Consider the following 15,269-nt stretch of genomic DNA (forward strand, 5'->3'; position numbering starts at 1 on the left):
GCCATCATATTTGAGAGACAGTTTTGCTGGATATATGATTCTTGGCTGGCAATTTTTTTCCTTCAAGGCTTTATATATGTCATCCCATTGCCTTCTTGTCTGCTGAGTTTCTGCTGAGTAGTCTGAGCTTATTCTCATTGACTCTGCTTTGTAGATGACTTTTCGTTTATCCCTAGTCGCTCTTAAAATTCTCTCTTTATCTTTGGTTTTGGCAAGTTTGGTGATACTATGTCTTGGTGACTTTCTTTTGGGATCTACCCTGTGTAGGGTTCGATGAGCTTGTTGGATAGATATCTTATTGTCTTTTATGGTATCAGGGAAGTTTTCTGCCAACAAATCTTCAACAATTCTCTCTGTATTTTCTGTTATCCTTCCCTGTTCTGGTACTCCAATCACTCATAGGTTATTCATTTTTATAGACGCCCACATAATTTGTAGGATTTCTTCATTTTTTAAAATTCTTTTATCTGATTTTTCTCAAATAAATTGGTATTAAGTGCATCATCTTCAGTCTCACTAATTCGGACTTCCATTGCCTCAACTCTGCTCCCAAGACTTTCTATTGAGTTGTCTAATTCTGAAATTTTATTGTTAATCTTTTGGATTTCTGAATGCTGTCTCTCTATGGATTCTTGCAGCCTATTAAATTTGTCGTTATGATGCTCTTGTATAACCTTCTTAAATTCCTCTGTTGCTTTGTCTGTGTGTTCCTTGGTTAGTTTGCGTTTTGCATGTTCTCCTTCTTGATATCCTGAAGAGCTCTGTATATTAATTTTTTGAATTCTACCTCCAGTAACTCCAAGATCTTCTCTTCCTCCTGGAGGTTTCTTGATTCTTTGTTTTGGGTGCTTGCTGAAGCCATCATGGTCTGCCTCTTTTTGTGATTTGATATGGACTGTTGTCTCTGAGCCATCAATAAGTTATATTTATTTATTTTATGTTTGCTTACTGTGTCCTAGAATCTTGTTTTGTTTTGCTTTGATATGCTCATATAGGCTGGTCGTGTGAGCTACTTTGATTATTGACATCTTTGAAGCTCTCATGTCCTGTCACCAGGTAGTTAGAGCTGTTACTACTTATGTGAGCCCAGGAGTCCATTTACTTTTCTTGTGTGGATTCAGCTCAGGTATTCAGATCATCGGTCACCGAGGGTGTGGTGCAGGCTCTCACCTACAGTCCTAGACAGGTGATTGGAGTAGGCACAAGTATTTGGCTGCAGTAGGGGGTTATGTGCTGAGCAAGGTTAGGGGCTGATAACTGCCCCTGAGTGCCTGGGTGGAAGGCACGTCCCCATTCCCTAGAGTGCATAGGTGGGTGGGTTTTGCAGCTGGGCTTTGGGCAGCCAATACTGTTGACGGTAAGGACTGGGAGGCACCACTTATTCTTGGATCCCTGTCGCGGGTGGCTAGGTGGAGTGGGTGGAGCCAATGGGCAGGGCAGTGTCAAATGTCATGAATCTGCCACTCCCCCTTAGTTGCTGCAGTTGAAAGGCTTCAGGTATATATCCTGTTGTACTATGCTAATGAGGGCCTACACTGTTGAAATGGGCCCACACAGGTCTAGGCAGGGGTGAAAGGCGTTCAAAGTCTGTGGACCTCTTATGCCTATGCCTAGGCAAAGGGGCTCAACCTGCCCCAAGTTCCCAGCTTAGGGGAGCTGGCAGATTATTTTTTCCTGTTTGTTAATTTGTTCCCTCTCCAAAGCCGGGAGAATGGCTTGGGCATGCAATGGGTCCCACTTCTGGCCCAGGGGATGTGGCAATCACTGAAGCCAGACTGAGACTGGAGCAGAATGGGGAGGGGGTGAGTGAATAGGTGAGAGGTACTTCCCTGAGGGGGAAAGGATATTTTTGATGCTGCGCAGTAGGTTAGTTGCTTGCACTTAACTTTCAGAGACTCAGTGCCGCTTCTCCCTGGTTCTGGAGGCTTGAGCAGACTCTCCACTGCTTGGTTTCTCCCAGTGTGGAAAATGCATCCCAAGCACTACTGCTTGCCTCAGCCCACACGTGCCAGCTGATCCAGCCTGCAGGGTGCCGGCCAGGTCAGGTCTGGCAAATCCTTGCTGCTTCTAAGCTGTCTCTCCCTCCCTCTGTCTCTCAGTTCAACTCTTCAACTTTGTCTTTGATGTTCAGGGCTGCTAGATTGTCATATATAAATCGATTCACTTGTTTTTTTGCGTCTTTGTTCTAAGAGGGACCACAGGAAGTGTCTGACTACTCTGCCATCTTGGCCCCGCCTCCCTCCTTTTAATTCTTATAGTGATTTGCCCCTCTTTCTATAAGCCTGTTGTCTTAGTTACCTAGCGCTGCTGTTACCACAAGTGGGTGGTTTTAGAGAATAGAAATTAACTTTCTCACAGTTCAGGAGGCCAGAAATTCAGAGTGTAGTTATAAGTGGAGGTCCTCCCTTGTCTGTTTTAGCTTCAAGTAGCTGCCAGGAATCCTTGGCATTCCTGGGTTTGTAGATGTGTCTGTCTCCATCACCTGTCTTTCTCGGCCCCCTGTGTATGTCTCTGTGTATATTCTGCTTTTTTTTTTTTTTTTTAATAACTCAGAGTGGTTTAGTACCTGCCCTACTTGGGTAGGCCTAATTAATATAACAAAGAAAATCCTATTTCCCAACAGAATCACATCCACAGATGTAAAGGCCAGGACTTGTGGGGTAGGGGAGTGGGGACACAGTTCAATCCATAAACCTATCATGGTTATTGTAATTTAATTTGGCATCCTTTCTCTCTTGTTACAAGGCATTTTATTATTTAATCCTGACCTGTTGCTTTGGCTTTATCTCTCACTAGTTTATACACAATGTGCTCTAACCATACTGGAAATGCATGACATTTACTAAATCTCATTTATGTTATTTTGCACAAGTTTCTTTCCCTAGTTGGAGTCTTTTTTATTTATTTTCCATCCTTGTTAACTCAGTCTGTTCTTCAAGACCTAGTTGCTCTCTGGATTCCTCTCATATACTCCCATAGTCTCTCTACCTCTCTGTATATGTCTATCGTAGAACATATTCATTAATATTTCTTTATGTCTTAAGCTGTTACAAACGTGGCACTTATCAAGTCTGTAACAAAATCAACAATAAATGACTTTTAAAAAAAAAGGAAGAAGGGGAAAGAAAGAAAAGAAAGGAAAGGGAGGTAGAGAGAAATGAAGGAAGAGAGGACAAAGGAGGGAAGGAAGGAAAGAGGAAGGGAGAGACAAAGGGAAAAAGGAAGGAAAGAAGGAGAAAGGAAGGAAAGAGGGAGGGAGAAAAGAAAAAAGGAAGGAAGGAAAGAAGGAGAGAGGTAGGGAGGAAGGGAAGAAGGAAGGAAGGAACTGTTCTTACTGTCCCATCCTCTTATAATTTGTGTCCCTATGAGAGGATGGCGTTGTTAGGAAAAAATCTTAGTCTGTTCTTATGGAAGTCTTTAGTTTGAGTCCAGAACTTAATGATGGGATTAGTCTACCAAGTCCCCTCCAGGGCATCAACATCCTTTTTTTTCCGAACCCACCTTACCTGTCATCCCTCCTAAGTGACCCTTCAAATACATCTCAAGAGCAATGCTATGCACTTACTTGGCCCTGATCTGTGTAGTGATTTTTCCTGAACTGCCCTCTGCTGTATCTTGATTACTTAGTAAAGATCCCTGCTAATAGCGCGTATCTAATGGCAATTCATCTGCTATAGCAGAGGAATATGTAAAGTAAATTTCAACAAAATTCAGTAAGGACCCATACTATTTAGTTTGATAGTGACATCTGCTCAAAAGGTATACCTTTATATGTCATAGAAGGAAAAAAACAATTTTGTTATCTGTAAATGCCTATTTTAGCTGAAAGATGATCTGCTTTTGAACTAATTTTTCTGGATCGTGAATAAACTAGAAATATTACTAATTTTCTGGCAACAGAAGCCCTCCCAAACCTCTGTCATAAGTATAAAGCCAGTGATCATAGTGTTTGTCACTTTTTATTTTACTATTTCAATAATAGATAACTTATTTAAGCAATATAAAAATATATGTATATATATGTTGTATTTAAACATTAACACCTTAAAATGATGATATGCATTAGATTTCAACTTAGTTTTCAAGCTATGTTCACATAGTTATATATTTTGAATCTCACTAAAACGCCTTAAATTAGGCATGAGAGTTATTGTTGTTCCATTACATGAACATAAACTTGAGGTTTAGAGATATTTAAAAAACAACTTCTGTGAACTACTGCTGGAAACTGTAAATTTGTTTTTAGAATTTAGTGCCCTTATCCAACATTATGTCTAGTTCCAAGCCTACAGCAAAATCAGCAATTCAATAAATGAGAGTGACAAATAACTCTGCTTCTTTAGAGCCAAAGGTGTTTTATTTCCTTACTTTAAATATTATTATATTATATTTTCTTGACCAATTCAGATCATCAGTATGAATGTCCTTTGTGTGGTGGTTTAAAACATAGTCCTTGAAGTTAGATGTTCTGGGTTTTAATGTTGGGTGCACCCACTTATTTGGTGTGACTTTGGTTAGGCTACTTAGTGCTGTCTGTGCTTTCATTGACTCAATTGTAAAGTAGAACTAATAATAGTACCATCTGAGATTCCTAGAGCTGCCATAACAAAACTCCACAATGTGGGTGGCTTTAAAAACCAGAACTTTATTCTCACAATTCTGGAGGCCAGAAGTCCAAACTCAGGATGTCTGCCGGGCTGTTCTCTGTGTCTCTCTCGTTGGTGATATAGGAAGCTCCTGTAGCCCTGGGGGTTTCTTGGCATTCCTTGGCTCGTAGATGGATCCTCATGTGATGTCTTCCCCTGTGTGGGACTCTATTTTGGTATCTTTCTATTTTATAAGAGGCCACTCAAAATATGTTAAGACCCACCCTACTCCAGTATGGCCTTCTTTAATGTAATTGGCAACTTCTGCAAGAAAAAACCCTATTTCTCCAAACAAGATCACATTCTGCAGGGCTTAGGACTTCAGCATAGCTTTTTGAGGAACACAACTCAGTCTATAACAAGTGTCTATAATATAAGGGTAGGATTACATTGGCTAATATATTTAAAGTGTATTAGAACATTTAAGACTTGATAAATGATGATAATAATAATAATAACTGTATTGGTCTGTAAAACAGGGAACACTTAGGAACTATTGAGATTTGGGAGACTTTTCGCCCACGTTTTATGTTGCCCCTCTCTCTGCTCTCTTAGGCTCTAACTACTATTTCTTACTATTTCCATGGCTCTGACTCCAGCAGCAACAACCAGTCCTCAGCCCCCAGATGCCAACCAGCTCTATTCATTTTATCTTGTATCTTCTCTGAGTTGGAAAGCTGGTAACTAGGTCTTCAGAATTGTGTCTAAAAGGGAAGAAAATTTGAAGTCAATAAGTCATGAGTTAAGTTTATTTTAATATACAATGTAGAGCATCAATTTTGAGACATGCATTTTGCCCTCTCTCCTATTTTCTGTCCTTGGAATGGTTGTGCTGAGTAAAATGGAGCTCTACATTCAAAAACGTATGTAAATTCCTTGTTACAATTAATAACACATCATATAATTGTACAGAAGGAGACAATATACTGGGGAATATCAACATCAAATGAGCAGGATATATTTGTTCTTTAACTATGCTATAATTATATTCTTCTTTTATCCTAGTGTAGAGTTGTATGTGGTAGCTATTGACAAAACCCCTTTTAGGGTTCTACCCACCATACATTATCTTCTTGCAATTGCTCCCTTCATTCAGAATAGGAGATCTAGCCATCATTTTCTATAATGGTAGTGTCCCTACAACCCCAGCCAAGACACAGGTGGCTAAACCTGGGAAGACATCTTCCTTATGGAGCTGTAATTAGGAAGGAGAAAGATTGGTTACAGGCAGTCCCCAGGTGATGAACGAGATCCGTTCCGAACTGCGCCTTTAAGTTGGTAATAGGTGCATCCAATTCTTATTTAGCTTTACTTTAGTGCAAGAAAAGGTTCAAAGCCTTTTCAATGATTTAAAAGCTGCACGTGTAGCAAGGGAAGGTGATTGTGATGAAGAATTTGTTGCAAGTAGGGGTTGGTTCAGTCATTTCAAAATGAGGGTAAATTTATATAACATTAAAGGGCAAGCACCAGTTGTCCCTAAGTTGGAGGTTGGTAACCCGGGGACTTCCTGTATTCTCCCCAAATAACTGGGTATGCAATATATAAACCCAGGAGACCTAAGCAACCATGTTTCATCATATTGACTTGGCAGCCAGTTAAGCTGATCCACACAAAGAGATAAAAGAATGGAACAGACACAGAAAGATGAGCTAATATGAGAAGTGGAGTGGATGGTTGGCCTACCTGATTACAGCGACTTCCAAGGGTCAAGCTGCGTTTTGCTTCCTGCCATCCATTAGGCACCCTGTGCGCCCATTAGTAAAACCTCCCGTTTTGCTTAATGTACACACAGCTGGCTTTCGTTAATTGCAATAACAAATAAAAAAGTCCTAAATATAAGTTATGTAAATAAACTGAAGGTGATGGCGGGGTTAATGGAAAGCTATATAGAAAGAAACTGAGCCACCGCTTCAAACTTCCTGGCCTCCTAGTCCAGCCTAGGTCAAATATCAACTCGAGATCAGTCTTCAAGAATGTGTTCATTAGCTTAGGTTCCCACTGGCTACAATACTGTGGAAGATGGAGTTCATATTATTATTTTTCTTTAATCTTAAAATTGAAGAATTCTAGACTTGGAAATCAGCTACATCAGTCATATCCAACTTGGTTATGCATCAGAATTTCCTGTGAAATTTTTTAAACATACAAGTGTTCAGTTCCACTCATGATGTTGTGAACTGAAATGTGTCCCTCCAAAAGACATGTGGAACACCTAACCCCAGCACTGGTGAGTGTGATCGTGCTTGGAAACAGGATATTTGAAGATGTTACCAGTTAACACGATATCATATCAGAGTAACAAAACCAAAAACCCAAACCTGTTGCCATCGAGTCGATTCCAACTCATAATGACCCTATGGGTCAGAGTCGAACTGCCCCACAGGGTTTCCAGGGAGCAGCTGCTGGATTTGAACCGCCGACCTTATGGTTAGCAGCTGAGCTCTTAATCACTGTGCCACCAGGGCGCCAATCAGAGTAGGGTGGGTCTTAATCCCATCTGAGTGCTGTCTTTATAAAAGAGAACAGACACCAAAACACACACAGAGGGAAGGCAGCCAAGTGAAGATGCGTGTACAAGGCAAGAAAATCCAAGGAACCTCCAGGAATACCAGAAACTGCAAGAGACAAGGAAACCTCTTCCCTACAGCAGACAGAGAGAGCACAGCCCTGCCAATTACCTGAATCTGGACTGCTAACCTCACAAACTGTGAGACAATCCATGTCTGCTTTTATAACCACCCACTTTGTGATATTCTGCTGTGGCAGCCCTTGGCAAAGAATGCACTTGCCATTCTGACTCATTTGCTTTGTAGCTGTGTCTGGAAATCAATATCACTATGAAACTGGAGAGCTGATTCTGATGTTAGGTTTGAGAACTGCTGATCTAAATCAAATACCTCTGTGTATAAAACTTTTTTTTCTTAATTTTGAAATTCCACTGTGACCAAACCCTCTGGTATTTCACCTTCATAGTCATTGAATCTCATCCATTATTTTTGCCACAAAGCATATTTCTGTAATTACTTTTAATTCTTTGAAGCCATTATCCCAGCTTAAACTGCTTTTTCCTTCTTAACTTAGATATCACACTTTGTTATTTCAATACTTCCCCCCCCCAAAAAAAAAACCCGACAATAATAACAAAAAACCTGTTGCCGTCGATTCCAACTTATGGTGACCTCGCGTGTTACAGAGTAAAAATGCTCCATGAGGTTTCTGTGGCTGTAGTCTTCACAGAAGCAGATTGCCAGGCCTTTCTTCCGCCATGCCACTGGGTGGGTTTGGACCCCCAGAATAAACCATTTGTGCCACCCAAGGACCTAAGTCCACTACCCGTTAAACCCCAAACCCATTGCCATAAAGTCGATTCCAACTCATAGTGTCCCTGTAGGACAGAGAAGAAATGCCCCATAGGGTTTCCAAGGCTGTAATTTTTATGGAAACAGACTACCACATCTTTCTCCTGTGGAACAGCTGGTGGCTTCCAACCGCTGACCTTTTGGTTAGCAACGGAGTGCTTAACCACTGCATCACCAAGGCTCCCAGCCTAAAATGTCTACAACTCACTACTTAATTGAAAATTTCCATGTATTCTTTAGACTTTTCTCAAGTTTGTGTTTCAGTCTCTAGAACTGGCAATTTCTCTCTGTTGCCATGCTTTATACTTTGCTTTTTGACTTCAGTTTTGACGGAGAGGGCTATGAAATTCTATTGATTATGATCAATACAAATTTATATCACTTAATAGATATGGAGCCCTTAGTGATTCTTGTTCATTCTGATGCTTCATTATCGCTCCTTGTTGAATTCTCCACTGTACCCATTTGAAACCTTCTTGACTGCCTCAGAATCCCACGTGGCATTTGACTTCAGTAGGTGACTTCAGCACTTACTCTACTGAGACAAAAGATACAAGATTTCTTACTTTATTTTCTCTCTACCTCAAAATCTCTCTTTATCTTTAGTTTGAATTTCTTTTTCAGTTCTTATAGGAAAATCTACTCCTTTTCTTTACTAAGGCTGACCCCTAGATTTGTGATCTTTCTCTTATCTTCCCTCAGTTAGGCTCTTGCTGCATCCATTATTCTCCTTGCTAGCATCTTTAATCTTTTGTTCTCTACTGGATTCCTCCCCTCTGCCTTCAAATATGTTTTGGTCTTCCCATCCTTGCACAAAGGAGGTTGCTCCATAAATATTTAATGACGTGATATTGAATTGAATTGAACTTAATTCCTCAAGCTCTCTGAGTTACTAGTGGCAGATCCAAAAATTAAAACTCAGGATTCCTGATTGTAGGTCAATATTCTTCCCCAAAATAAAGAACCATTTCTTAAAGGTGTATTTTAGATATAATATCTTCCAAAATTCAAATCCAGTGACTATATTTGTTGAAGTGTAAATGTTTAGTTCATGAAAATACAATATTGTTTGTCTACTCATCAGGAAATACTATTGATCCTAATACAATGTGATATTTGGTCATTAAAATCTCATGTTATACATTATACATATAAATAATTAGGTACAGAATTGGAAACATATTAGTCATGTATGATAGATAAACTAATTTGGTGGGCTTATTTTATTATATCATTTAAATGCTGTTATAGGTTAATTTAATACCAAAGACTTTTTATTTATTACTAAATTGATTAATACTTAATGGCTTATCATGTTTATCTCTTGAGATGCTTGAGAAACAGTCACTATTAATTTAAAATCAATTATAGTAGTTGAATAAAGAACCATTATCCTTTTTCCCTGTCTAGAAAATAAAGTCCTAGGACCCAAACAATGCATCACTTTTTAGAATTAAAATCTATTCTGAGAAAAATGATGCCAGTCACACACATACAGAACAAACCTCTGACCAGATGTAATTCTATTATATTAATTTATTGGTTAACTTCTCTTGGGCTGCTGTAAACATAACAGGAGCTAGACTATGAATTGCAAAATATATGCACATTATATAACCAGACGCCTAACATTTCAATTTTATATGAAGGGGACATTCTCTTGAACATGGATCTCAAATTCTGGTTTCTTGTTTACAGAGGGTCATTATGCATTCTTCTCTATGGAAAAAAATATAATTATATTATAGAAAATTTTAAATGAAAGCACTTAAATTATCCATGTCATCAGACCATCTCAAGCTGAAGCTATGAATTCTGAATTTTGGTGGCTGTTTAGACAACCGAATGTCTAGAGATAATAAGTACTGTTTAGAATTTCTCAATACATTTTATTAATTTGACTGTCTTTTGGTTTTGCAAATCTAAAGATTCTACACAGAAATAGATTTAAGTCAGATTTTCTAAAAATTGGTGCACATTATTTCCCTAACCCCTGAAAACTTATTATTTACATTACTATAAAACTGTAGTTTTCAGGTTTATTTAAAAAAAAAAAAGTTATGTCCTTTCTAATTCTAGGATTTATCACACAGGATTTATACTAACTTGATAAGAATTAAAAAAAAAATGAAGTCCCACATGAATGAGAACTAAACTTGACCTCAGTAGATGACTTCAACACCTACTTTATTGAGAGAAAAATTAATCTGGTAAATTTCAGATTGCACATTCTAGCTGCCCATCCACGCATGACGTTAGTATTAACGATATATCAAGTATGTTTACCACTGCACCAGAATAAAGAGATGGTGTAATCATGTATATTACATAGAAGTTTAACATTGGAAGGGGATTATGTACCATCCTTGCACATGACCACAATGGATCTTAAATAGACCCAACCATCAAGCCAACTGTAATATTTCCATTCTGTCATGAAGACAAAAAAGATTTCTATATGAAATCTATTAATGATACATATTCAGTCTTTGCAAATAATATTACTAGAATATATATTCATTTTATTCTACTTTTGTCATTAAAAGAGTGATCCTGAATAACGTAACCATTAAAAAAACAAACAAACCAACCCGTTGCTGTTGAGTCGATTCTGACTCATAGTGACCCTACCGGACAGAGTAGAACTGCCCCATAGAGTTTCCAAAGAGCGTCTGGTAGGTTCAAACTGCTGACTTTATGGTTATCAGCCATAGCGCTTAACCAACCGCTTACGCTGCCAGGTTTTCCAATGTAACCATACTCATCATAAAATAGGATGTGTGCTTTGGTTTTATGGGAATATCCATTTTCCTCCATCATCAGTATCACCCTGCTAATGTTTACATTCTGTTTAGAAGAGAGGAGAGGCCCAAGAATATCATTTTACCCTTTGTCTGTCTTTGTTGAGTCTATCGCTTATCTGATTAATATCTTTCAGTATCTCCTTCAGGTATATAGAGAATTAGTGGGGGGAAGCAGTAGGTCCTCAAAGAATCTGGGAGATTTGCCTATAGATTACATTATTGTTACAGTTCTAAAACTTCAAAGTTTATTTTCAATGCACTGGCAATGTTCATTCTTTCTTATTTAGCTTCTGATAGTCTCCTTATGTTATAAAATGCCTAAAGATACTCATCATTCTAATATGATTTTTAAATCACACATTTTTTTTGGAAAAAATGCTCTAAATTTTAAAGGAAATCTTAGATATTTTTGTTACAGTATCACACTATTTTATGCGTGCTTTTTAATCAAAGAATTCAGTGCCTTGAGTTGCATTTTATTAGGTAGTAGAACCCCTCTACTCTCCGTTTCGCACGCTTCGGTAACGCTCGCCTCCTTTTCTTCCAATTCGTCAAGCCGGTTTCTGTCCTGGGGTCTTACCGTTTGTTGTTTCCTTTGCTGGACCACGGTTTTTTCCTTGGCCTTGTTTCATCATCTAGTCTCTGCTCAAATTTCTCCTCCTCAATGAGGATAATCATTGTATTTTTATGAAAATAACACATGCCTTCAGATTTGTTTGCCAACCGCTCCATCCCCCTACCAAGGTATTTTCGTAAGCATGCTATGCTAATTTTTTTTACAGCAACATGTAAAAAAAAAAAAAATTGGCATAGAGCCATTTACAAAAATACCTTGTGGGGGGCGGGAGCAATTGGCAAACAAGTGTAGAAGGCATGCGCTTTCTAATGTTGCCTTCCCCAAGCACCCTGTCTTTACCAGTATCTGATATTATTTTATTTAATTGTTTATTGTCTTTCTCTCCCACTGGTATGTGAGATTGTGTCTTGTTTAGTTCTCGATCCACAATGCTTAGATTATCTGTGTCTGGCACATTTTAAATATATAATAAATATTTTTTGACTGAATAAACGGATGGATGAATGAGTCAATGAGTTAATACATGGTATCTTGCTTGAGGTAACTATCTAGTGAACCTGTCAATTACTATTATTCTAAAACTATTGTGAATATCACATTACTTTATTAAAGCTACATTCTCAATCTCTTGGAAGTGATCACTAGCTCCAGTTGCTACCCTTGAAACTGGGATAAGGCAAAAACATTATCTGCCTAAAAGGAACATTACAGTTTTCCAATCCTACAAATACTATTACAAACTTAAGAGAAAGAAAAAATGTTATAAGAGGAAGAGTTCATTGAATTTCAATTGCTTGCTATTCTTTAATCTGATTATTTTATTTCTATTTACTTTTACGTATGAATATGGACAAATTCACATGGAGAAGGTAGGCAATAAACAAAGGATGTAGCCAATTTGTAGTTGAAAAAAACTAATTTCTCTTTAATGATGTTGAGCATGAATATCAAAGCAGATGAAGAAAAATAGTAGTGCTCTTGATACCTTGCGTATCTGAAAATGTAAATTAAAAAAATTATTGTCAAATGTAGAATACATTATATAGTTCCTTTCATGGGAACTTAGCACATACATTTAAAGAAAAAAATAATAGTGTCTTAAAATCCAATTATGGAAATCTAAGAAAGTTATTGCTGGCTTTTTTTTAACTAACTAGGGCAACATTGGAGTCCTGGTAGCTCAGTGGTTAAGAGCTACCACTGCTAACCAAAAGGTTGGCAGTTCGAATTCACCAGCTGCTCCTTGGAAACTGTATTGGAGCAGTTCTACTCTGTCCTATAGGGTTGCTGTGAGTCGGAATTGACTTGATGGCAATGATTTTTTTTTTTTTTGGGAGGGGGGCAACATTGCCCAATAGAACTTTCCGTGATAATGTGAATATTCCAGAATCTATTTTATCCAGTATGGTAGTCACTAGCTACATATGGCTCTTAAAAAACCAAAACCAAACTCGTTGCCGTTGAGTCATAGCAACCCTATAAGTACTTTAAATGTGGCTAGTGTGACTGAGGAACTGAATTTTTCATTTTATTTAATTTTAAGTAATTTTAATTGAAGTAGTGTCATGTGGCTTGTCATGGATTGAATTATGTTCCCCCAAAAATGTGTGTATCAATTTGGTTGGGCCATGATTCCCAGTATTGTATGGTTGTCCTCCATTTTGTGATTGTAATTTTATGTTAAAGAGGATTCCCGTGGGATTGTAACACCCTTACTAAGGTCACATCCCTGATCCAATGTCAAGGGAGTTTCCCTGGGGTGTGGCCTGCACCACCTTTTATCTTACAAGAGATAAAAGGAAAGGGAAGCAAGCAGTGAATTGGGGACCTCATAACACCAAGAAAACAGCACAGGGAACAGAGTGTGTCCTTTGGACCTGAGGTTCCTGCCCTGAAATGCTCCCAGACCAAGGGAAGACTGATGTCAAAGGCCTTCCTCCGGAGCAGACAGAGAAGAGAAAGGCTTCCCCTGGAGCTGACACCCTGAATTTAGACTTATAGCCTACTGTACTGTAAGAGAATAAATTTCTCTTTGTTAACGCCATCCACTTGTGGTATTTCTATTATAGCAGCACTAGATAACTAAGAGATGGCTAGCGCTACACTTTCGGACAGTGTCATGATGATTGGGTCTGAAGCATGAAGATTCTAACAGATTAAGCAGTATTTGTTTATACAGTTCACAGGTGTCACAACGTTCTGGATGTGAACAAGAATAAAACACTGAATTTAATCTAGACTTTGAACAAAATTAGCTGTTTACGCTGCTAAGCTCCACCACATTCCACTGCTATACATTTCTCATAAATGTTAAACACAGTGGCCAATAAATTTCCTTCCAAATTTAATATTCTGTGATATTTTAAAAATAATGAGAAACCTCAGCATTTAAATACATAGTTTTGTTTATTATTTCTTTTGTGTTGGTTTGGGAGAAGATGTTAGCATCTAGGAAGGACGTTACTTCATAAATCTGAAAGGTCTATAAAAAGTCTGATAGAGGCCTAAGTAAATCTTTCCTAATTTCATCAGTGGGTCTTATATCAGAATTATTATTCAGGTCCTTGGAAAAGCTTGAATACCCAAGGGAATTGTATTACAATAAATAATAGATGAAAAGCATTTATGAGAAAATACTATGTAGTCCCACAATGTTGCAAATATCTGTAAGGACGTCGCTTCCCACCTTGTGTAATAATTGCAGAAACATAACTAATGCAACCTCATTTGAGGTAAAGATCATGTTCCTAGTTCGTTTCCTTTGAGTTTGGGTTATGGAGTCAAACATTGCCACCGCCAATACTTTCTACAAGTTACTTATTCAGTTTTTTCATATTTAATATTTGATAATCTAAGGAGCCTTGGTGGCACGGTGATTGAAGCAATCCACCGCTAACCGAGAAAGGTCGGAGGTTGGAAACCACCAGCAACATCTCCGGAGAAAGATGTGGCAGTCGGCTCCCATAGAGATTTACAGCCTTGGAAGCCCTTTGGGGTCGCTATGAGTCAGAATTGACTGGTTGACAGTTGGTACTTCGCAAAACTGTCTTGAGAATAAAATTAGAAGATTTATTAAAAGTGACTAGTGTGGTCCCTGGAAACCCTGGAGGCGCGGTGGTTAGGAGCTATGGCTGCTAACCAAAAGGTCGGCAGTTTGAATCTACCAGCGCTCCTCCGAAACCCTATGAGGCATTCCTACTCTGTCCTGTAGGGTCGCTATGAGTTGGAATCTACTCAATGGGAATAGGTAGTATGGTCCCTGGCACATAGTAGGCATACAATAAATCTCGTCTTCGATTTTTTCCTATTACAGTCATCACTAAGGATCAAGGCAAGAAAGAGGGCTAAACTTTTTATTTTTATTTATTTTTTGCTATGAATGTAGGGAACTAGTTTGGCAAGTCAGTGTACATAGATATGCACGTGTTACAGACGAGAGAGAAAAACCTTCGATGTGAAAATAACAAGAATACTAAAACGTGAGTTATTTTAATTGGTACATTTGCCAAAAAATTGAGATTTTGAAGAAAAATAGTCACTTTGTTGAGGCAAAATATGACTCATGTTGCAAATATACTCAAAGTAAAGCTGATTTTTATTTTCCAATGCCCGTAGGTGGAAGGTGACAGAAGGCAATGTAATCTCCGTAAGTCTTTTTTTCATACTGTGTTATGGGGAAACGGTGAAGCTGTGGAAAGAACAAGAAACTAAACTAAAGGACGCTGGAATTTTTCTGGCTTCTGTGGCTTTTACCTTAACATATTTTTCCGCATGTTCATTTCCTTTGTGTGCTTTTCTTTCCTAAAGAATAAAAGAAAAATTCGCCTCATGAAAATGCACGAGAGTCATCCCACATAAAGACCATCTTTAAAATGCGCATTAT

This window comes from Trichechus manatus, unplaced genomic scaffold (assembly GCF_000243295.1).
Source record: "Trichechus manatus latirostris isolate Lorelei unplaced genomic scaffold, TriManLat1.0 scaffold00152, whole genome shotgun sequence".
NCBI lineage: Eukaryota > Metazoa > Chordata > Mammalia > Sirenia > Trichechidae > Trichechus > Trichechus manatus.